The sequence below is a fragment of the Balaenoptera borealis genome, assembly GCF_965194805.1.
Source record: "Balaenoptera borealis genome assembly, chromosome: 13".
NCBI lineage: Eukaryota > Metazoa > Chordata > Mammalia > Artiodactyla > Balaenopteridae > Balaenoptera > Balaenoptera borealis.
Window position 1 is genome coordinate 35,891,808 of NC_138870.1, and position 14,193 is coordinate 35,906,000.

Here is a 14,193-nt window from a genome sequence, read left to right on the forward strand (position 1 = left end):
TTCCTGGAGAGTTTTTATCATAAATCGGTGTTGAGTTTTGTGAAAAGCCTTTTTTGCACCTATTGAGATGATCATATGGTTTTTACTCTTCAATTTGTTAATATGGAGTATCACATGGATTGATTTGCATATATTGAAGAATCCTTGCATCCCTGGGATAAATCCCACTTGATTATGTTGCATGATCCTTTTAATGTGTTATTGGATTCTGTTTGCTAGTATTTTGTTGAGGATTTTTGCATCTATATTCATCAGTAATATTGGTCTGTAATTTTCTTTTTGTGTAGTATCTTTGTCTGGTTTTGGTATCAGGGTGATGGTGGCCTCATAGAATGAGTTTGGGAGTGTTCCTTCCTCTGCAATTTTTTGGAAGATCTTGAGAAAGATAGGTCTTAGCTCTTCTCTAAATATTTGACAGAATTCACCTGTGAAGCCATCTGGTCCTGGAGTTTTGTTTGTTGGAAGATTTTAAATCACAGTTTCAATTTCATTACTTGTGATTGGTCTGTTCATATTTTCTATTTCTTCCTGGTTCAGTCTTGGAAGGTTATACCTTTCTTTTTTTTAAAAAAATTTATTTATTTATTTATTTATGGTTGTGTTGGGTCCTCGTTTCTGTGCGAGGGCTTTCTGTAGTTGCGGCAAGTGGGGGCCACTCTTCATCGTGGTGCGTGGGCCTCTCACTCTCGCGGCCTCTCTTGTTGCGGAGCACAGGCTCCAGACGCGCAGGCTCAGTAATTGTGGTTCACGGGCCCAGCCGCTCTGCGGCATGTGGGATCTTCCCGGACCAGGGCTCGAACCTGTGTCCCCTGCATTGGCAGGCAGATTCTCAACCACTGCGCCACCAGGGAAGCCCGGTTATACCTTTCTAAGAATTTGTCCATTTCTTCCAGGTTGTCCATTTTATTGGCATAGAGTTGCTTGTAGTAGTCTCTTAGGATGCGCTGTATTTCTGCAGTGTCTATTATAACTTCTCCTTTTTCATTTCTAATTTTATTGATTTGAGACCTCTCCCTGTTTTTCTTGATGAGTCTGGCTAATGGTTTATCAACTTTGTTTATCTTCTCTAAGAACCAGCTTTTAGTTTTATTGATCTTTGCTATTGTTTCCTTTTTTCTATTTCATTTATTTCTGCTCTGATCTTTATGTTTTCTTTCCTTCTACTAACTTTGGGTTTTGTTTGTTCTTCTTTTTCTAGTTCTTTTAGGTGTAAGGTTAGATTGTTTAGTTGAGGTGTTTGTTGTTTCTTGTGGTAGGATTGTATTGCTATAAACTTCCCTCTTAGAACTGCTTTTTCTACATCCCCTAAGTTTTGGATCATCGTGTTTTCATTGCCATTTTTCTCTAGGTATTTTTTTATTTCCTCTTTGATTTCTTCAGTGATTTCTTGGTTATTTAGTAGCGTATTGTTTAGCCTCCATGTGTTTGTGTTTTTTACGTTTTTTTCCCTGTAATTGATTTCTAGTCTCATAGCGTTGTGATCTGAAAAGAAGCTGGATATGATTTCAATTTTCTTAAATTTACTGAGGCTTGATTTGTGACGCAAGATATGATCAGCCCTGGAGAATGTTCCGTGAGCACTTGAGAAAAAAGTGTACTCTGCTGTTTTTGGATGCAATGTCTTATAAATATCAATTAAATCTATCTGGTCTATTGTGTCATTTAAAACTTGTGTTTCCTTATTAATTTTCTGTTTGGATGATCTGTCCATTGGTGTAAGTGAGGTATTAAAGTGCACCACTATTATTGTGTTACTATTGATTTCCTCTTTTATAGCTGGTAACAGTTGCATTATGTATTGAGGTGCTCCTATGTTGGGTGCATATATATTTATAATTGTTATATCTTCTTCCTGGATTGATCCCTTGATCATTATGCAGTGTCCTTCCTTGTCTCTTGTAACATTCTTTATTTTAAAATCTATTTTATCTGATATGAGTATTGCTAATCCAGCTTTCTTTTGATTTCCATTTGCATAGAATATCTTTTTCCATCCCCTCACTTTCGGTATGTACATGTCCCTAGGTCTGAATTGGGTCTTTTGTAGACAGCATATATATGGGTCTTGTTTTTGTATCCATTCAGTGAGTCTGTGTCTTTTGGTTGGAGCATTCAATCCATTCACGTTTAAGGTAATTACCAATATGTATGTTCCTATGACCATTTTCTTAATTGTTTTGGGTTTGTTTTTGTAGGTCCTTTTCTTCTGTTGTGATTCCCACTTAGAGAAGTTCCTTTTAGTGTTTGTTGTAGAGCTGGTTTGGTGGTGCTGAATTCTCTTAGCTTTTGCTTGTCTGTAAAGCTTTTGATTTCTCCATCAAATCTGAATGAGATCCTTGCCAGGTTGAGTAATCTTGGTTGTAGGTTCTTCCCTTTAATCACTTTAAATATGTCATGTCACTCCCTTCTGGCTTGTAGACTTTCTGCTGAGAAATCAGCTGTTACCATTATAGGAGTTCCCTTGCATGTTATTTTTCATTTTTCCCTTGCTGTTTTCAATAATTTTTCTTTGTGTTTAACTTTTGTCAGTTTGATTGCTATGTGTCTTGGTGTGTTTCCCCTTGGCTTTATCCTGTATGGGACTGTCTGCGCTTCCTGGACTTGGGTTGCTATTTCCTTTCCCATGTTAGAGAAATTTTCGTCTATAATCTCTTCAAATATTTTCTTGGGTCCTTTCTCTCTCTCTTCTCCTTCTGGGCCCCCTATAATGCGAATGTTCGTGCATTTAATGTTGTCCCAGAGGTCTCTTAGGCTGTTTTCATTTCTTTTCATTCTTTTTCTTTATTCTGTTCCACAGCAGTGAATTCCACCATTCTGTCTTCCAGGTCACTTATCTGTTCTTCTGCCTCAGTTATTCTGCTATTGATTCCTTCTAGTGTAGTTTTCATTTCAGTTATTGTATTGTTCATCTCTGTTTGTTTGTTCTTTAATTCTTCTAGGTCTTTGTTAAACATTTCTTGCATTTTCTTGGTCTTTGCCTCCATTCTTTTTCCGAGGTCCTGGATCACCTTCACTATCATTATTCTGAATTCTTTTTCTGGAAGGTTGCCTATCTCCACTTCATTTAGTTGTTTTTCTGGGGTTTTATCTTGTTCCTTCATCTGGTACATAGCCCTCTGCCTTTTCACCTTGTCTATCTTTTTGTGAATGTGTTTTTTGTTCTACAGGCTGCAGGATTGTAGTTCTTCTTGCTTCTGTTGTCTGCCCTCTGCTGGATTAGGGTATCTAAGAGTCTTGTGTAAGTTTCCTGATGGGAGGGACTGTTGGTGGGTAGAGCTGGCTGTTGCTCTGGTGGGCAGAGCTCAGTAAAACTTTAATCCACTTGTCTGCTGATGGGTGGGGCTGTGTTCCCTCACTGTTGGTTGTTTGGCCTGAGGTGACCCAACCCTTGAGCCTACCCTGGCTCTTTGGTGGGGCTAATGGTGGACTCTGGGAAGGCTCACACCAAGGAGTACTTCCCAGAACTTCTGCTGCCAGTGTCCTTGTCCTCACGGTGAGCCATAGCCACCCCCCGCCTCTGCAGGAGACCGTCCAACACTAGTAGGTATGTCTGGTTCAGTCTCCTATGGGGTCACTGCTCCTTCCCCTGGGTTCCGATGCTCACACTAATTTGTGTGTGCCCTCCAAGAGTGGAGTCTCTGTTTCCCCTAGTCCTGTCGAAGTCCTGCAATCAAATCCTGCTAGCCTTCAAAGTCTGATTCTCTGGGAATTCCTTGTCCCTTTGCCGGACCCCCAGGTTGGGAAGCCTTATGTGGGGCTCAGAACCTTCACTCCAGTGGGTGTACTTTTGTGGTATAATTGTTCTCCAATTTGTGAGTCACCCACCCAGAGGTTATGAGATTTGGTTTTATTGTGATTGCACCCTTCCTACCATCTCATTGCAGCTTCTCCTTTGTCTTTGGATGTGGGGTGTCTTTTCTGGTGAGTTCCAGTGTCTTCCTGTCAATGATTGTTCAGCAGTTATTTGTGATTCCGGTGCTCTCGCAAGAGGGAGTCAGTCACTGAGTCTTGACTAACATTTTTTTTCCAAGTAGCTTAAAGTGACCTGGCACGAAGTAATCTCGCCGCTCCACACACCATCTGGCAAGGCCTTGAGTTGGAACCAGAAGCCCTATCAATTCTTCTCCTGATGGACACTTTGTTTGCTTCCATATCTTGGCTATTGCCAATAGTGCCACTATGAATATTGGGGTGTATGTATCTTTTTGAATTAGTGTTTTCCTTTTTTTTCCAGATATATACCCAGGAATGGAATTGCTTGATCATGTGGTAGTTCTAGTTTTAGCTTTTTGAGGCCCTTCCATACTGTTTTCCATGGTAACTGCACCAATTTACATTCCCACCAACAGAGTACAAGGGTACACTCCACATCCTCTCCAACATTTGTTATTTGTAGACTTTTTGATGGTAGCCATTCTTACAGGTATGAGGGTTTATCACACTGTTGTTTTGATTTGCATTTCCCTAATAATTAGTGATGTTGAGCATTTTTTCATGTCCCTGTTAGCTATCTGTATATCTTCTTTGGAAAAATGTCTATTCAGGTCTTCTGACCATTTAAAAATCAGGTTGCTTGTTATTTTGGTTTTGAGTTATATGAGCTGTTTATATATTTTGGATATTAAGCCGTTGTTGCTTGCATCACTTGTAAATATTTTCTCTCATTCAGTAGGTTGTCTTTTCATTTTGTTGATGGTTTCCTTTGCTGTGCAAAGTCTTTTAAGTTTAATTAGGTCCCATTTATTTATTTTTGCTTTTATTTCTTTTGACTTAGGATACAGAATCAAGAGAATATTACTACAATTTATGTCAAATAATGTTCTGCATATGTTCTATTCTAGGAGTTTTGTGGTTTGAAGTCTTACATTTAGGTCTTTAAACCATTTTCAGTTTATTTTTTGTATGTAGTGTGAAGAAATGTTCTAATAGTTTTACATGTGGCTGTCCAGTTCTCCCACACTATTTATTGAAGAGACTGTCTTTTCTTCATTTTATATTCTCACTCCCTTTGTCATAGATTAATTGACCATAGGTGTGTGGGTTTGTTTCTGGCATCTCTATTCTATTCCATTGATCTATGTGTCTGTTTTTGTGTCAGTGCCTACCATACTGTTTTGATTACTGTAGTTTTGTAATATAGTCTGTAGTCAAGGGTCATGATACCTCCAGCTTTGTTCTTTTCTTCTAATGATTGTTTTGGCAATTTGGGGTCTTTTGTGGTTTCATACAAAGTTTAGGATTATTTGTTCTAATTCAGTGAAAAATATCATGGTATTTTGATAGGGATTGCATTAAACTTATAGATTGCCTTGGGTAGTAAGGGCATTTTAGCAATATTAATTCTTCCAATCCAAAAGTGTGAGATATCTTTCCATTTTTTGTCTCATCTTCAATTTCCTTCATCAATGTTTCATAGTCTTCAGAGTATAGGTTTTTTACCTCCTTGGTTAAATTTATTCCTAGGTATTTTATTCTTTTTGATGTTATTTTAAATGAGATTTTTTTTGCTTTGTCTTTCTGATAGTTCATTAGTACAGACAAACAACAGATTTATGTATATTAATTTTGTATCCTGCAACTTTGTTGAATTCATTTATTAGTTCTAACTGTTTTTCAGTGGAGACTTTAGGGTTTTCTATACATGGTATAATGTCATGTGCAAATAGTGATTGTTTTACTTCTTCCCTTTCAATATGAATGATTTAATTTCCTTTTCTTATCTGATTGCTGTGGCTAGGCCTTACAACACAGTGTTAAATAGAAGTGGTGAGAGTGGGCATCCTTGTTTTGTTTCTGAATTTAGAAGAGAGATCTTCAGCTTTACACCATTGAATATGGTGTTAGCTGTGTTGTCATAAATGGCCTTTATTATATTGAGATATGTTCCATCTATACTCACTTTGATTAAAGTTTTTATTATGAATGGATGTTGGATTTTGTCAGATGCTTTATCTGTGTCTATTGAGATGATCATGTGATTTTTATCCTTCCTTTTGTTAATGTAGTGTGTCACGTTGATTGATTTGTAAGTATTAAACCATCCTGGCATACCTGGAATAAATCAGACTTGATCTCATTGGTATGATCCTTTTTATATGTTGTTGGGTTCAGTTTGCTAATATTTTGTTGAAGATTTTTGCAGCTTTATTCATCAAAGATATTTTCCTGTTCTATATATATTTTTTGTAGTGTCTGGTTTTGGTATCAGGGTAATTATGGCCTTGTAGAATGAATTTGGGAGTGTTCCCTCATCTTCAATTCTTTGCAGTAGTTTGAGAAGGAGCAGTATTAGCTTTGCTTTGTATGTTTGGTAGAATTTTCGTTTGAAGTCATCCAGCTTTGGACTTTTGTTTGCTGGGAGCTTTTTAAATTACAAATTCAATTTCACTACTAGTGCTCAGTCTGTTCAAAGTGTTTTTTCTTGATTCAGTCTTGGCAGGTTGTAAGTTTGTAAAAATTTGTCCGTTTCTTCTAGGTTGTTCACTTTTAACAAATTATATGAACATATAATTGTTCATAGAGTTCTCTTATGATTTTTTGTGTCTTTGTGGTATCAGTTGTTATTTCTCCTCTTTTATTTCTTATTTGGTTCACTTGGGTCCTCTCTCTTTTCTTCTTGGTGAGCCTGGCTAAAGGTTTATCAGTTTTATTTATCTTTTAAAAAAAACAGCTCTTGGTCTCATTGATCTTCACTATTGTTTTTTTGGTCTCTGTTTTATTTATTTCCTCTCTGATATTTATTACTTCCTTCCTCCTGCTGACTTTGGGCTTTGCTTGTTCTTATTTTTCTAATTCTTTTAAATGTTAGATTAGATTGTTTATTTGAGATTTTTCTTGTTTCTTGAGGAAAGCCTATATCGTTATAAACTTCCCTTTTAGAATTGTTTCGCTGCGCCCCATAGATTATGGAAAGTTGTGTTTTGATTTTTATTTGTCTTGAGGTTTTTCTCTGACTTAATCTTTGATATTTTTCATTGACTCATTGATTTTTTTTAATAGCATGTTGTTTAGTCTTCACGTGTTTGTGCTTTTCCCTTTTGTCTTTCTGTAATTGATTTCTAGTTTCATACCATGGTGGTTGGAAAAAATGCTTGATATAATTTCTATCCTCCTAAATTTGTTGGGACTTATTTTGTGCATAGCATGTGATCTATCCTGGAGAACATTCCACATGCACTTGAAAAGAATGTGTGTTCTGCTGTTTTTGGATGGAATGTCCTGTAGATGTTGTCCAATTGGCCTATGATGTCATTTAAAACCACTGTTGCTTTATTAATTTTCTGTCTGGATGATCTGCCCATTGATGTCAGTGGGGTGTTCAAGTCCCCTACTATTATTGTATTACTATCAATTTCTCTCTGTCTGCTAATATTTGCTTTATATATTCAGGTGCTCCTGTGATCCCTTTATAATGCCCTTCTTTGTCTTTTGTTATAGCCTTTATTTGAAGTCTATTTTGTCTGATATGAGTATTGCTACCTCGTTTTCTTGTTGTTTCCATTTGCATGAGATACCTTTTTCCATCCCCTCACTTTCAGATTGTGTGTGTCTTTAGTTCTGAAGTGAGCCTCTTGTAGGCAACATATCAATAGGTCTTGTTTTTTTAAATCCAGTCAGCCACCCTATGTCTTTTGATTGGAGCAATTAGTCCATTGCCTTTATTTATTTATTTATTTATTTATTTATTTATTTATTTATTTATTTATTTATTTATTATTTTTGGGGGTCCATTACCATTTAAAGTGATTATTGATATGTGTGTACTTATTTTATTATTTGTATTTATTGATATATATGCATATTTTATTACTTTTTTTCCGCTTGTTTTCATAATTCTTTATGCATTTCTTCTTTTTGTTTCTTCCCTTGTGGTCTGATGATTTTCTTTAGTAGTGTGCTTGAGTTCTTTTCTTTTTAATTTTTGTGTATTTGTTATAGGTTTTTGAATTATGGTTACCATGGGATTCATATATGTTTACCTATAACTATATCTACTTGTTTTAAACTGGTAGTGTTTTAAGTTCAAACGCATTCTAAAAGGTCTACTATTTTTACTCCCCTTCCCTGCATTTTATGTTTTTGATGTCATATTTTACATCTTCTTGTTTTTTCCTTAACTCTTCATAGGTGTTATTATAATTTTTTGTCTTTTACTCTTTATACTAGCTTACTTAAGTGGTTGATCCTCAGGCCTTATTATATATTTGCCTTTCCTAGTGGGACTTTCCCTTTCCTTTTCCACTTAGGGAAGATCCTTTAACCTTTCTTTTAGGGTAGGTTTGGTGTTGCTGAATTTTTTAATTTTTGCTTGTCTGACAAGTTCTCTGTCTCTCCTATTCTAAATGATAATCTTGTTGGGCTGAGTATCCTTGTTGCAGGATTTTCCTTTTCAGCACTTTGAATATATCATGCCACTCCCTTCTGGCCTGCAAAGTTTCTGCAGAGAAAACAGCTGATAGCCTTATGAGGATTCCCTTGTATATGACTCTTTGTTTTTCTCTTGCTGCCTTTAGAACTATCTTTATCTTTAACTTTTGTCATTTTATTTATGAGATGTCTTGCTGAAATGCTCACTGAGTTCATCTATTCTTTTCTCTAATTCAGTTAGCAATCTTATTCCTAAAGCTTTGAATTCTTTATCTGGCAAATTGTTTATTTCTGTTTCATTATTTTTTCAAAGGATTTTTCTTGCTCTTTCAGTTGAGACCAGTTCCTGTGCCTTTTCGTTTTGCTTAACTTTCTCTACCTCTAGTAGCTTAGGTTTGAAACAGGTACCTGTTTGTGGTCTTGAAGGGGTGTCCTTACGTGGGAGTGTTCCTATACAGACTGTTTGTTTCCAATGCCTTTGGTGGGAGAGCTGGATTTGACGTGGATGCAAGTTACATCTTTCCTCAGAGTGTACTGGCAGCTGTCACCTTGGTAGGAGGTGGGGCTGGAGGTAGAGTGGGTAGAGCTGGAGCTGAGTGTGAGGTGGGGTTTCCCCCTGCTCAGTGGCTGTCACCACCCAATTGTGGGTGGGTTCTCATCCCAAGTTGCTGGAGCAGAAGCTCTGAGCATTGAGCCCATGCTGGCTCTGTTCCCTTTAAGTGTGTGCTTTCCTCTCTCCCAGCACCAGGACCCTTGCCCCAGAGGGGGGTAGTGCAGAATCAGGAGGTGCCCCTTCAGGCTCTTTGCTCATGTTGGCCTCAGACAGTGGCCCAAGATGTTTCCTATGCGCTGGCTGTGCAGGCGCCAGCAATTGTTTCCATCACTCCGCTCAGACACAGTGGGTTTAAGTCCCTTTTGTCCCTTGCAGCCTATCACTGCCTCCAGCCTCTGCCACCTCTGCCCTGTTTGGAACCACATTGCAGGGCCAGTTTGCCCCATGTGGACTCTCAGCATATATCAGGGTGTGAGCTGTGGTGGAGTGGCCAGCACCAGAGTCCTGGGCTGCTTCTGATACGCTGCTTGAGTAAAGCATCAACAATGGCTGCGGTCACCCCACCCAGATGATGCCCTAGGATCGAGCCACTTTCGCCTTCTGCAGCTGAGCTTTCTCCCTGGCCATGGCAGCCCTAGATCCAACGCCGTGCTGTGATGTGGAGTAAGTGGGTCTGGAGTGTTCGCTAGGCTCAGGCTGGGGCGCCGGCCAAGGCAGTCATGGGAAACCTGTCAGCCACTGGGACAGTCCTCCAATCTCCACCTCAGGGGCAAGCCAGCACGTGTGCTTCCCATGAGTGGGGTCCAGGCTTCCCACAGCCCTCCTGTTAGTCCCAGGGGTCCTCCAACCAGCCAAGGGGACCCATCTCTCCTGTGTAGGACCCCAGGAGTGGGGTGCCCAATCTGTGGCTTGACTGCTCACTCCCCAGTGTAGGTCCCTTCCCAGGGGCACAGGTCCTGACCTGACTGCTTTTCCTCCCTTCCTACCTAATTATGTGTGGATCTTACAGCCTTGGTTTTACAGGACCTTTCTGACAGTTTCTAGTTCCACATGTAGATGTATTTTTGATGTATTTGTGGGGTGAGGTGTATTCTCCTACCTTGCCATCTAGATCCTCTCTTTGAAGATTTTTAAACAAAGCTTTTTTTCTCTCCCCATGTTCAATGCAGCCTTTTAATAATAGCATAGAATGAAAATAAGCTTACTTGGGTAATGTAGACTGATTTGTTATGAATACCAAGAATTATCAGCGAAGACCCCATCCACATGTTTTGAGCACAGGAAAGAACATTTCAAACTTAGAACTCATTTCATCTCTCGAGTGTAAAGTAATCAGTCTTGTACTTTAGGATTTGTTCATGAAGCTATTATTTCAACTGAAATAAAGTTGAACAAAAACAGCCCATCATTACAATTGTACCAATTATAACCAATTATAGTAAACGGTTTTCATACATTTAATTTGTTTGCATCCCAGAAATTAAATCTTTTTGGCTCTTGAATTCATAGCAAGTTTATTTTTATTCATTCAAAACGTTTTGATAAGATTTCCTACCAGACATTCTTTTTCCTGACTTGGAGTCATTTCTTCTGTTTTGTCCCATTCTTCCTCTCTTTGCCCCCGCACTTTAAAAGTAAAGCCTGTTATCCTCTGTCCTTTGTCTGCAGTGTGAGAAGGCTCACTGTATGGCTGTCTAATGAGGAACCCCCCAGGGATGGTGGTGACAGTCACTCCCCTTTGCCATTGCAGGCTTGTTCCACTTACTGACCAAGAACTTGGGTGGGGTCTGCAGCACATATGTTCTTCTGATGGCCTCCTTTGGGATAATGTTTAAGAAAAGCGTGCTACAGCAATTCCCAATTGCATGACCCATAATTAGTCTGAATAACATTTTCCATTTTAAACCCTGATTTTACAGGGATTACTACTTGGCAAATAAAATCTTGTTCCAAGCTTAGACTTGGCGTAGATTTTCGCATCAGCAAATTTACCATAGCAATAAATCATCAGCTCAGTTCTTGAACCTATGGGATGAAGAGCAAACTCATGTCAAGTGACAGGGAAAAGCACCCGCAGGTTTGGGGGAGGGTGGCAGCATCCTTGCTCTTGCTAGTTTTGTGCACAAGCTGTGCAACATCAGAGGCAAGCCTGACTGCGGAGGTCCAAAGTGGCATTCAGAAAATGGAAGACATAGGTGATGCTCGCGTCCTCAGGGGGGTAAAGAAGTGGTTAAAGACTTCTCTGAGAAAGAATAACAATGACATGATTTGGGGGAGTCTCTGCCCTATGGATTTGATAAATGAGCTCAGGAGCTCTCTGAAAAAAAAAAAAACTTACCTAGGACTGGTATATTTTTTGTGATAAAACATGTCTATTTGAGTACCAGCACCCGTTTTTTTTCTTTCACCTCAGACCATTAGCCAACACCACTAAACATTTCTTTTTCAGATTATTTATTTGACAGGGCCATCCATGGGAGGAAGTATCAGTATTTTAGCATCAGTTAGTGGACTGTAATGTGGTCATTGTCACCTGGGAACTCATTAAAACTGCAAATTCTTGGGACCTCCTCCCTGAGACCAACTGAATCAGAAACTGTGGAGTGAGGCCCAGGAATCTGTGTCTTTATCAGTGATTCTAATGCCTGCAGAAGTTTGAGAACCACTGGTGCACTGGTTAGGATAATGGGCTTTGTGATCAGGTGGGTCTGACTTTCTTTCTTGGCTCTTGTCTCTTTTTTTGCAGATGATTGAACTTCCCTGAGACTCAATACCTTATTTATTTATTTGCTTACATGTAAATGTATGTATGTATTGATGATGATATTGTAAAAATAATAAAGATACTGATAATAGCCACATCATAAGGTTTTTATAATTATGAAGTGAGCTAATGTACATACAGCCCTTAAGACATTTTCTGGTAGATAATTAGTGCTTAATAAATAATTACTGTTATATTCACACAAATGGAGAAGAAAGGGAGAAGTGGCAGAGGCATTTTGAATTTATCAAGATATGATACGAAGATTCCTTATTCCTTTTAACCCATGTGGCACATTTTGTGGGGATGTAGGTTTTGGAGTAGTTGGACCAGTAGCTTGTGTCCTGTGTATCTAAGGCAATTCACCTCTCACTTTGGCTGTTGAAGGCTAATGACTCTGTCCTTACATAATGTAAGCCCAGACAACGAGGAGAGTGAAGGATGGGTCTGGATAGAATACTCTCCAAATAATAGAGGCAATTGAAACAAAGAACAACTAACAAAGAAGTTGTCTTCCCAAAGCCTGAAAAAATAATCTTCAGATTTTATTTTCATGTTAGATGATTTCTCAGTTGTTTTTCAAGTTATTTAAATAGAAATTAAGCAACTAATGGAAAGTATATAAAGTGTTAATAAGGCATGAGGACTCTACTTGTTCATACGATTTGTGAGGATATTTTAAAGCATTAATCAGCTAATGCTTTGAAGATGAGTGTTACTATATGTTACAAAAATTATTATCATGTCATAGATTATGAATCTGTCATTACCCATAACAATTATAATCTGAAGCTCTACTATTGCCTATAATCACACATATTTATTTCATAATTTAACAGCAAAGGAAACTTAGATTCCTTGAAGATTGAAATATAACTTCCATAAAGAGAAATTATTCTAAGTAAATAAACACTGTAATGGTAAATTCTTAAACAATTATCTGTGATATTTGGCATGTCAAAAGTTTGTCATTACTACTCTGATTAAAAACAAGTGATGTTTCACTTTGAACTGTGGAATTTATATTCATATTCTGAAATCTTTTCTTATCGTGAAAGTAGCTTGAATTGACTCTCTCTCTGTACACACACACACACACATACACACACACACACACAAGCTTGCACGTGCCCACACAGACATTTCTCCCAAAAGTTGAATTCTTTATATATGTATACAATATATATATATACACAATATTAAAGAGTTATTTTTCAAAATAAAATAAGTACATGGACACAATTCAAAGTTTTCCTTCCTCAAATTTGATCTAAGTGTAGAGATGAAGACTAATAATAATAAGGAAACCTAAGTCATTTCATTTTGGGGTACAACATTATCAACTAGGTATGGTAGAGTGATATAAATAATTTCACAGATAAAATAACCCTCAGAAAGCATCATTCCCTGTGTGAATGAGAGTGGGGAGAATATTTAGGAAAGAGATTCCTGGATTCCATCATAAAGTCCTTCCATGGTTATGGTACAATGTGGGAAGCTGGGAAATGTCCCCTTCCTGCAGGTACAGTAGAAAGGGGGGAGGGCAGCCTCTCAGGGAAGACAGGCCTCTTTCCCCTCTCCCTCTTAATTTCTTGACTGGAGGAGAAGATGCTGGGAAGTAGCATAATGTATGGAATTACAAGAATGGGATGTGAAATCATTTGGATCTGGGGTTGAGTCTCTTCTTCACTACTTTCTAGCTGTGTGACCTTGGGTGAGTTGCTTAAATTCTCTGAGCCTTAGTTTTCTGAAAGTTGTTAAGTGGGAACATTGAGCTTAAATGAGATAATATATATGAAAACGGGTGGTAAAACTACAAAAGCTAGCTGTTATTATCAAAGATGTCATCTAATATTATGCTACTTTCCTCTTTTCCTCGAAAACAATTAGTAGGCGAAGGAGCTTGTTACTTTTCTCTCACCCTTAACATTCCAAGAAAGGTAGACTGGACACCTAAAGCATTTGAGCTCATAAGGTGACCATGATACTCGGATATGGCCTTGATTCCCTGAATCTTAAATCGTCATGCTTAAGAATACATAGAAATGCCAGTTGGGTGAACTGGTACATTTTTCCAAATACCCACATCAACTCAAATATATAAAGGCTTCCAACTTTTCTTTAACTCAGGAGACACACCACTTGGGAGCATTTCTAAATGCCATCTTTAGGGTCCATGCTGAAGGGAAGCTTCAGAAGCAAAACATTTTGTAGAAAAGAATCCTGCTCAGTCTCCTACCCTAGATGGGATCGGAGGTGCCAGACCTTGATGTGACTTTTTATCTGTTAACATATTTACGATGCTGAGGTTTCCTCACATGGTGGTGGTTCTTTTCGATCTGTCTGAGGATTTAGCAGAGGGTTGGAAGGCCCAGCCAAGATACTTTTAGGAACGAATATACAATATAATGACTTTTCTCTTCCTCTCATTTTGTTTTCTTTTTTGTTTCTCATTATGTAAATTCCAGAAAATTAATCATGTATTACAAAAGGACAAGCAGGGTCTTTT